This window comes from Sciurus carolinensis, chromosome 19 (genome assembly GCF_902686445.1).
Source record: "Sciurus carolinensis chromosome 19, mSciCar1.2, whole genome shotgun sequence".
NCBI classification, from domain to species: domain Eukaryota; kingdom Metazoa; phylum Chordata; class Mammalia; order Rodentia; family Sciuridae; genus Sciurus; species Sciurus carolinensis.
The window spans coordinates 10521443-10530889 of NC_062231.1; the positions used below are offsets into that span (position 1 = coordinate 10521443).

Consider the following 9447-nt stretch of genomic DNA (forward strand, 5'->3'; position numbering starts at 1 on the left):
CTTCAGCAGAAAAACAGTTTTCTGACTGCATATTTGATGAACAGAACAGCTCTAAAGTACACAGAAAAGGAAAATAGAAAATGAGCAAAGTGAACTCCCAAAGTTGATTTTTCACAGATACTAAAAAGCAAAGCAGTTTGTAATAAATCAAAATTATCTTAAAGCAAAGATTAAATCAATCTGTTTCTGAAGAATATATGGCTCATTTTGAAAATTTGGTTTGTGATTAGACTTCAAATTGTTGAAATAAACCATACATTCTAACCATATTAATTTGCCATACAGGAGTACAAAGGTTTTGTCTTCTCCCCAGAGAAAGTAAATCAAAAGAAAAAAGGAGCTCTTGCAAAAATAAACAAAACTGAACCCACCACCCAAAATATTTGTAAAGGGAAGGCTTTTTTCTTTTTGGATACTTCAGTCGGTCCAAGATCAGGGTAAGGTTTCTATCCTAAGGACTTCTACTCTCTTCATTTAGCTTCTATTCTATAGTCATTTCTGTGTTTTTATCATACAAGGCTATGGGCAGATTTTCTTCAGAAGTCAGGTTGAGTCAGAGGTAGCATTAGGATGCACTATAGTTGACTACAGTATGAAGTTCAAATGAACACATTATTCTTCTAAAGGATTACAATAAGTGAAAGTGCCTAAAGAAAAATGTTCAGCCCTCAGTACCTTGCACTGAGAAAAATTTTGAGAAACTGGGAATCAATATTGGGAGCCAAGGAACAGGCATTGACTTCACCTCTTTGAGCTCCTTTAATGCACCAGTTCAGGCTGGTTTTCCATGAAGGGCAGCACTCCACTCATGTAGTAGGCAATGCCAAGAGACAGCAAAGCAATGGCAAAGATCAGGAGCAGGACCCTCCAGAAGCCCAGATCCTCTGCAAATTCCTGCCAAGTGGTTTGAAAGCTGGACAGGACCCCTTCACCTGGCTGTAGGGTGGGATAAGCAGAGAATGACTTTCCATGGTAATTTCACTCTCAGCCATCTGCATGGTCTCCAGTTTTGAGTGGGTTCCTCTGTGAAATCCTTTTACCTCCTGTTCTTCCAAAGATTCCAGAAATTGGATGACATCTTTATTCACTCCCCTGCACTTTGCCAGAACTAAAGGAGTTGCACTTTGATGATTGCATGTATCAATTCTTGGAAGCCAAGAATTGAATGGAATCCACATGGCCACAGAGGTGAAGAGTTGTTTCCTTGATAATCTGTGGCCAGCAGATCAGCAGCCATTTTGTGCAACAGCTGGCTGATGGCTGCATTCCCTTGGGCTGCTGGAAGGTGAAGGCCTGTCCTGCCTTTGCTGTCATGGATATTTGAGTCAAAGCCACTTTCCAGAAGCCTCTTAGAATAGAAAATATCTCCATCAATACAGGTTTGTAGCAATGATGTATTAGTTTGAGAAGAATCATTTACCAAAACCTAGGAGCTTGTTCTAATGTGGATGGAATATGGGTCAGCTATAAGATGAGACCTTTCCTCCAGTGGTCACTCAGCAGTTTCTCTCAGTTCTTAAGCAGGTTCAACAAAGCATTCACTAATATATCAGCAAGAATTTGTGAGACAAGCAGCAGTGATAGCAGCAGCACCTCTCGGCAGGTTGCAGAGGGAGTAGGCGCAGCCACACTATATTGTTCAATGAGTACTGCTAGAATGTATGTAAAGTTTACTAAAGATGAATCTAATTATGTAAAATAATGCATGTATTAATTAGTTATATTTTGTCATTTGTGTGCCATAGAAAATGAAGTATATAAAAAGTTATTAATGTAATTAGGTAATAAATAACAAAATGTATGAACATTAAAACCTTAGTCCTTTTTGTTGATTTCTATGGTTTGACTTTATTCCGGTCATACGGAAATCAACTGTGATAGACTTTTGTTGCCCCTCAAACCAGTTTTGTTGCTGTATCTTCTCTAGATGTGTGTGTACATTTCTCCCACTGAATATGCACATATTTCTTATTAAGCAATAATTTTTTAAACCCATGGTGAATCATCTTTGGCACTGTCATCCAAAATTTACCTTTTATCTCCAGCTTTCTGTGGAGAAAAAACTAGTTTGCATACAGTTGTCAAAAAAGTCATAGTTGTTTGTTTGTTTCACACTTCCCTTTTGCTCATGGGATAATAAAGGGGTTGAGAGTTTTTTCTTATTACACAATGTCCTTATGTGGTTTGGGAATGACTGTGTTGGTTTTGTTTGTTTGTAATTTCCACAATTGCAGAGTGCTGGGGTCTCAAACCCAGACCTCCAGCATGAGAGGCAGGCACTCTACGAGATGGACTATATGGGGGAATGACTGTATTGATCAAAGTAACACATTTTCTTTTTCTCTACTACATGACTCTCAATTGTGCTCATCTGAGGTTCTGTAAAATCTAAGATTGTTTTGGAAGTTCTCACAAATCAATTTTTTCAATGCATGTTTATGAAGTTTATTTTTATTTTTTATTTGTTCTTAGTAATATATGCCATTCAAATTCATTTTGATAAAATTTTACTAGCATGGGATATATGTTATTCTAATTAGGACCAATTCTTGTGGGTGTTCATGCTGGTGAAATTCACATATGGATTTTCATATGTGTACATAGAAAAATTATGTTAGATTTATTCTACTGTCTTTTCCATTCCTACCCTCTTTGTACCATGATTTCTTTATTCATTCATTTGTTGATGTGCTTCCAGTTTTGTTCCATACCTTAGTTAATGTGAATTGTGCTGTTTTAAACATTAATGTGGCTGTGTCACTGCACTGTGCTCATTTTAAATACATTGGATATGTTGAATGTCATAACTGGGTCAAATGGTGGTTTCATTCATAGTTTGGTTGTTTTTACCAGGTATTGAACCCAGAGGTGCTTAACCACTGAATCGCATCTCCATTCCTTTTAATGTTTTATTTAGGGAAAGGATCTCACTGAGTTGCTAAGGGCCTCACTATGTTGCTGAGACTGGTTTTGAACTCATGAAACTCCTGCCTCAGCCTCCAATGCTCATCCCTCCTTTTTGAAGAATCTCCATTCTGCTTGCTCCAATTTTCAGTCCTGCAATGTATGCACATCCCCTTTTCCCATCATCCATGCCAACATTTGTTGTTACATGTATTCTTGGTAATTCCCATTCTGACTGGAGTGTGGAGGAATCTCAGTATAGTTTTATTTTGCATTTCTTTAATTGCTAGAGATATTGGCCAGTTTTTTATATATTTGATGATCCTTCCTATTTCTTCTTTTGAGAAGGACATTTTAAGATTTCTTGCCCATTTATTGATTAGGTTTTTTGTTTTTTTTAATCTATGGATTAATTATAATCTTGGATTTTCTTTGCTGTTCCCTTTCTGATGTCCTCACATTGACAATAACTTTGTTTTTTTTATAAAGTATATTCACAAGAGTGTAGCAAATCAAATAATTTATTCCTTTGATTTCTTTCAGTTATGTATTCTCATCAAACCCAAAAATTTTCATCAGAGCTGGGAATACAATGCTCATTCCACCAAGTGATAAAGGGAAGGTATGGAAACTGTGACATTGAAAATGTATGCTTAAAGAAAGAATGTAAATGTTTGGAGGAGAGTAATGTTCAGGAATATTCTCATGGTGAATATAATAGGTGTGAGATAGCTGCACAATAAAATTTTTATCACAAATTGATATCAAGAACATATGAAGACTCAGAAAAACCTCAATTTTGCTAGTCAGTTTTGAGGAGGGGTTTTAGTGTCTTGAAAATTTATCTGCACTAAATTTTTGATAATATAACCTTGTGAAATGAAATTTGAAAATATGAAATAAAATCTGTTGCATGCTTCAGTTCATAACAATAAACATTTGAAATGTAGAATTTGTTTAAAGTTTTACTCATATATTTTGTAGACAATTGATTTAGTAATATAAAATAAATTACTAAGTATGATCAGTTTTTTTAACATAATGAAGGATCTGTTGTTCTACATTCAACAAACAGTCCTTCCTTGTGTCAAAATATAACATTTTAATGAATGTAGGAAGATCTCTACTTATACATTATTACTTAATATAGAATCAGGTATGGCTATTTGGTGAGAATCTTACATTTATCATAAAACTTTCGAGACCTTTTCTCCAGGTCTCTACCCTAAATAAGTATGAGTGCATTTGCATTGGTGAAAAATTGTAAGAGATGCAGTGAAACTCACAAATATTTAATGTTTTTTTAAATTCTAGAAAATATCATTGTGATCATTTTACAAAGAAGCTTTACAAAGGCAACAAATACAAACAATTATTTTATCAGTGCTCAAAATTTATCATTCTAAGCATCCATATTCAAGGAAAAGATTGCAAATATCAACAAGGTGGAAAAATTTTAAATAAAATCACAAGAATTACTCAGTGCAAGAACATTCATGTGGGAAGAATGCCATACAGATTGAAGAAATATGTTAAAGCATTTAAGGATTTCTCAACCCTTTTCCACAGTAGTGATAAACCCTATAGATGTGAAGATTGTGGTAAATATTTTAATCAAAGGTCAGTCCTTACTAAAAACAAGAAGAACCATGCTGGAGAGAAACCCTATACTTGTAAAGAATGTGGAGAAGCATTTTACATCTCAAAGCTTACTGAGCACCAGAGGATTCATAGTGATGAGAGACCATACAAGTGTATAGAATGTGAAAAAGATTTTAAATATGCCTGAAGCCTTACTCAACACCAGAGGATTTATACTGGAGAGAAGCCCTACAAATGTACAGAATGTGGTAAAGCATTTACATGATTTTCAAACTTCACTGAACACCAGAGTGTTCATAATGATGAGAGACCTTATGAATGTAAGGAGTGTGGCAAAGGCTTTAAGTATAATAGAGGCCTTATTAGACACCAGAAGATTCATAGGGTTGAGAGATCATATATATGTAAGCAGTGTGGGAAAGGCTTTACGAGTATTAGTGCACTTATTAAACACCACAGGATTCATAGTAATGAGAGACCATACAAATGTAAGGAATGTGAAAGAGATTTTAAATATATCTCATTCCTTATTCAACACCAGAAGATTCATACTGCTGAGAAACACTACAAATTTGCAGAATGTGGGAAAGGATTTATTCAGTTTTCACACTTTACTAAACACCAGAGGATTCACAGTGATGAGAGACCATATGGATGTAGGGAATGTGGCAAAGGCTTTAAGTATAGTACAAACCTTTTTAGACACCAGAGAATTCATAGTGATAAGAGACCTTATGAATGTAAGGAATGTGGCAAATTCTTTAAGTATAGTACTGTCCTTATTCAACACCACAAGATTCATACTGGAGTGAGGCCCTAAAATGTACAGAATGTGGGAAAACATTTATTCTATTTTCACACTTGACTTGACACCAGAGGATTCATATAGATGAGAGACCATATGAATGTAAGAAATGTGGCAAAGGCTTTAAGTTTAGTACAGCCCTTATTCAACATCAGAGGATTCATAGGGATGAGAGACCATATGAATGTAAGGAATGTGGCAAAGGCTTTAAGTATAGAAGAGTTCTTGTTGAACAGCAGAAGATTCATAGGGATGAGAGACCTTATGAATGTAAGGAATGTGGAAAAGGCTTTAAGTATAGGGCAGGACTTAATAGACACCAGAGGATTCATAGGGATGAGATACCATACAAATGTAAAGAATGAGGCAAACCTTTTAAATTCATCTCTACTCTTACTCAATACCAGACTCTTCATACTACAGGGAAGCCATGTAAATGCAAATAATGTGGAAAAGCTTTTATTCATAGCTCACATCTTATTCAACACCACAGGATTCTTAATGATGAATTTAAAGAGTTTTGCAAAGGATTTAAGGATTGTCCAACCCTTATTAAACATCACAAGGTTTATAGTGATGACAGACCATACAAATGTATGGACTGTGGCAAAGAGTTTCAACTCAACACCTTCTCACTGCCAGAGATTTCATATTGGAGAAAATTCATGTGAATGTAAAGAATGAGGCAAAGCTCTTAAGTGGAGTTCCTTTTTGGTTTTTAACTTGACTTGCTTTCCCCTTTGATTGACTTTTTCTCTAGTGTACTTTCTCCCTCTGCTGACTTTCATTATTGTTTTTCATTTTGTCCTCATGGAATATTTTTCTTAGAATGTTCAGTAGTCCATGCTTTCAATTTGTAAATTCTCTTAACTTTTGTTTATCATGGAAGAATTTTATTTCATCATCAAATATGAATGTTAGTTTTGCTGGATATAAGATTCTTGGTTGGCTTCCATGTTATTTTAGACTTTGAAATATGTTGTTCCAACCTCCAAGTCTTTAGTGTCTGGACTGAGAAATCTGCTGATGTTCATATTCGATTCCTCCTATATGAAATCTGATGGTTTTCTCTCACAGACTTTAAAATTTTGTCTTTATTTTGTATGTTAGATATTTTTATTATAATGTTCCTTAGTGTGGGTCTGTTGTAATTTTATACATTTGGTGTCCTGTAAGCCTCTTGTAATTGATTTTCCATTTCATTCTTCAGGTTTGGAAAATTTTCTGCATTATTTCATTGAGCAGATTTTTCATTCATTTGATTTGTAATTCTGTGTCTTTCTCAATCCAAATAATTCTTAAATTTGTGCTTTTCATATTATCTCATAATTCTTGCAGGTTCTGGTTCTGTTCATGATTTCTTTCAATCTTCTCTTTGTAGTGAACTTTATTTTCAAGATGAAATATTTTGTCTTCATTGTCTGAGGTTCTGTCTTCCAAGTAATCTAGTCCATTTGTGATGCTTTCCATTGAGATTTGAATTTGGTTTAATGTTTCCTTTATTGCAAGGATTTCTGCTTCTTTTTATTTTAGAATCTCCATCTCTGTACTGAAATAATCTTTTGTTTCCTGCATTTGATCTTTCAACTGTTTATTAAACCGATGGTTCTTTGCTAAAATTTGCTCTCGTATATCCTCCTGTATTTCACAGATCATTCTAATTATGTACATTCTGAAAACCATTTCTAACATTTCTTCTACAATGCAGTCAATGTATTCTATTAATATAGCATCTTAATTTGTTTGGGGTGTATTCTTCCTTTGTTTTCTCATGTTGTTCATATGTCTTTTCCTCATGCAGCACATATCTGAGTTATTATAATTTCCATCCTAGAGATTTCAAGTGTACCTGCAGGTTTCCTATACTTGACCTTTAAGAGAGATATCAATATTAACATTACTCAATGCAAAATATAAAAATAAACAAAATATCCCTTCCTAAAATGTTAATAGTTTTGTTACAATAAGCAAAGATGATGTGTTCAATTATCATCTACAACATAAATATTAGTTTTGAAATAAGGTCTACATTTTCTAATGGTGGATAGAGAACAGGAGAGGGGTGTAGGATGTAATGATAATGAGGTACGAGGTGAGATTTTAGAGGCGTTTGATCACAGAAAGTGTGAAAGACTAATCAAAAGAAGTTGGTTGTTAGCAGGAGGAAAGAGAAAGAGACTCCAAGGAAACATAAATAAAAGGAAAGTAGAGTGAGCAAAAAAAAAGAAAAAGAGGAACATGAAAAAAAAAAAAAAGAATATACAACCAAAGTATAATACACTACTCAAATCCCAGTCCCAACATATGAAAACTACTTGATTTCATAAATGTTGGGGATTTGAGAGCAGACAATGAAAAAAAAATTAAGGGTGAAAGGGGGCCTTGAAAGAAGATTGAACAGTTATTTCCATTGGAAATAAATATATTCTCTATTCCCTTTCTCATCTGATAAGTGTGGTTCTCTGGAGTTTGTTGGTAACTCCACCCTCAGGATGGTAAAAGTTACTACAGTTGGGAGTACCAGACTTGGAGGTCAGGCTCCTGGAGGTGGGATATAGCAATTGTCTGTCCCACTGGAAGACTTCACTTTGGGGTCCACTCATGTGATGCAGGACCCTGGTCTTAGCCCTTTACCTCACTTGTGGGCCCCTCAGTTCCTGGTCTCCTTTTCAGTCTCTAAATTGTATCTCTTTGCCTCCACCCTTTTGACATACTAATCAGGAACTTCTCTTCCTAGATGTCCTGGGAACTGAGTACTGGGATCTGGGTGCCCGTCCAGGAAAATTTTCATCTTGGGCATATCAAGACCAGGTGTTGAGACCTGTGGATCAGCCACATACCTGCAAGTGCTGGGCCATGTTAGTGGCTAGAAGGTGGTTGGGAGCCTGGGGATTGAGGAGATGGGAGACCCTGTTGATTGCCAAACCAGTGGGACCAGTAAATCAGTGGATGCTCTACTAGGGAGAAGTTGTAAAGCAGGTTTATGTCAGGTCCCAGCAAGTGCTCCCATGTTGTCTGGAATCCCAGTGGGTGCTGAGCAGGTTGGTTGGGTGAGCTGGAATCAAGATGCCCTCATACCCTCTTCCAACCTACTGACACCTTGCAAGACTCTCTCCTGCCTCTGCAACAATATGGTGGTTATTAGCACACCTAGCAGAGATATCTCAGATGTAACAAGGCAGCAGGGACCTTAGTGATATTATATTAGACCCTGGTATTCCTAGATGGAAGTAGCCATGTCCTCTGAAGTCACAGGAATTACAGGTACACACCACCACTTCTATTTTGTTTCTTTTAAAATTTTTCCTCAGAGTTAAAATTTTTTCTTTATTGAGCTGTGTATGTTAGGTCAGTAATAGAGGCATTGTCTAGCATGTGCATAGGCCTTGGTTTCAGCCCCAGCATCACAAAAACAAATCAATAAATGCAATATAAGATAAAAAAAATAAACATTGATTTGATTGCATCACTGTAGTATGCTGATTTTAAGTCCTTTTGATATAAACTGAGTAATTGAATAATTGAGTCAATTGGTGGTTCCATTCCAAGTTTTCTGAGGAATCTCCAAATTGCTTTCCATAGTGGTTGCACCAATTTGCATTCCTACCAGCAAATGCATGCGTGTACCTTTTCCCCCTCATCCTCACCAACATTTATTGTTGCTTGTATTCTTGATAATTGCCATTCTGATTGAAGTGGGATGGAATCTTAGAGTAATTTTGATTTGCATTTCTCTACTTGCTAAGAGATGTTGAACATTTTTTCATATACATGTTGGTAAATTGTATGTCTTTTTCTGTGAATTGTTTATTCAGGTTTATAGCCCTTATATTAATTGGGTTTATTTTTTGGTGTTAAATTTTTTCAGTGTTGGAGCCACATCAATGTTTATAGCAGCTCAACTCACAATAGCTACACTATGAGACTATACTTGGTGTCCTTCAAACATGAATAAAGAAATGTGTGTGTTTATATGTATATATAAATATACATATATATATATATATATATATATATATATATATATATATATGTAATGTGTGTGTGGATGTGGAGGAATATTACTCAACATTAAGGAAAAATGAAATTATGGCATTTGCTGGCAAATAGATGGAGTTGGAGAATATCAGTCTAAG

The 9447-nt window shown here is 35.4% G+C and overlaps 1 pseudogene; it reads right to left on the reverse strand.

The window, feature by feature from the left end:
- Nucleotides 1–759: 759 nt before the first annotated feature.
- LOC124971202 (ankyrin repeat domain-containing protein 46-like) lies at nucleotides 760–8169 on the reverse strand (annotated as a pseudogene).
- Nucleotides 8170–9447: the final 1278 nt, after the last annotated feature.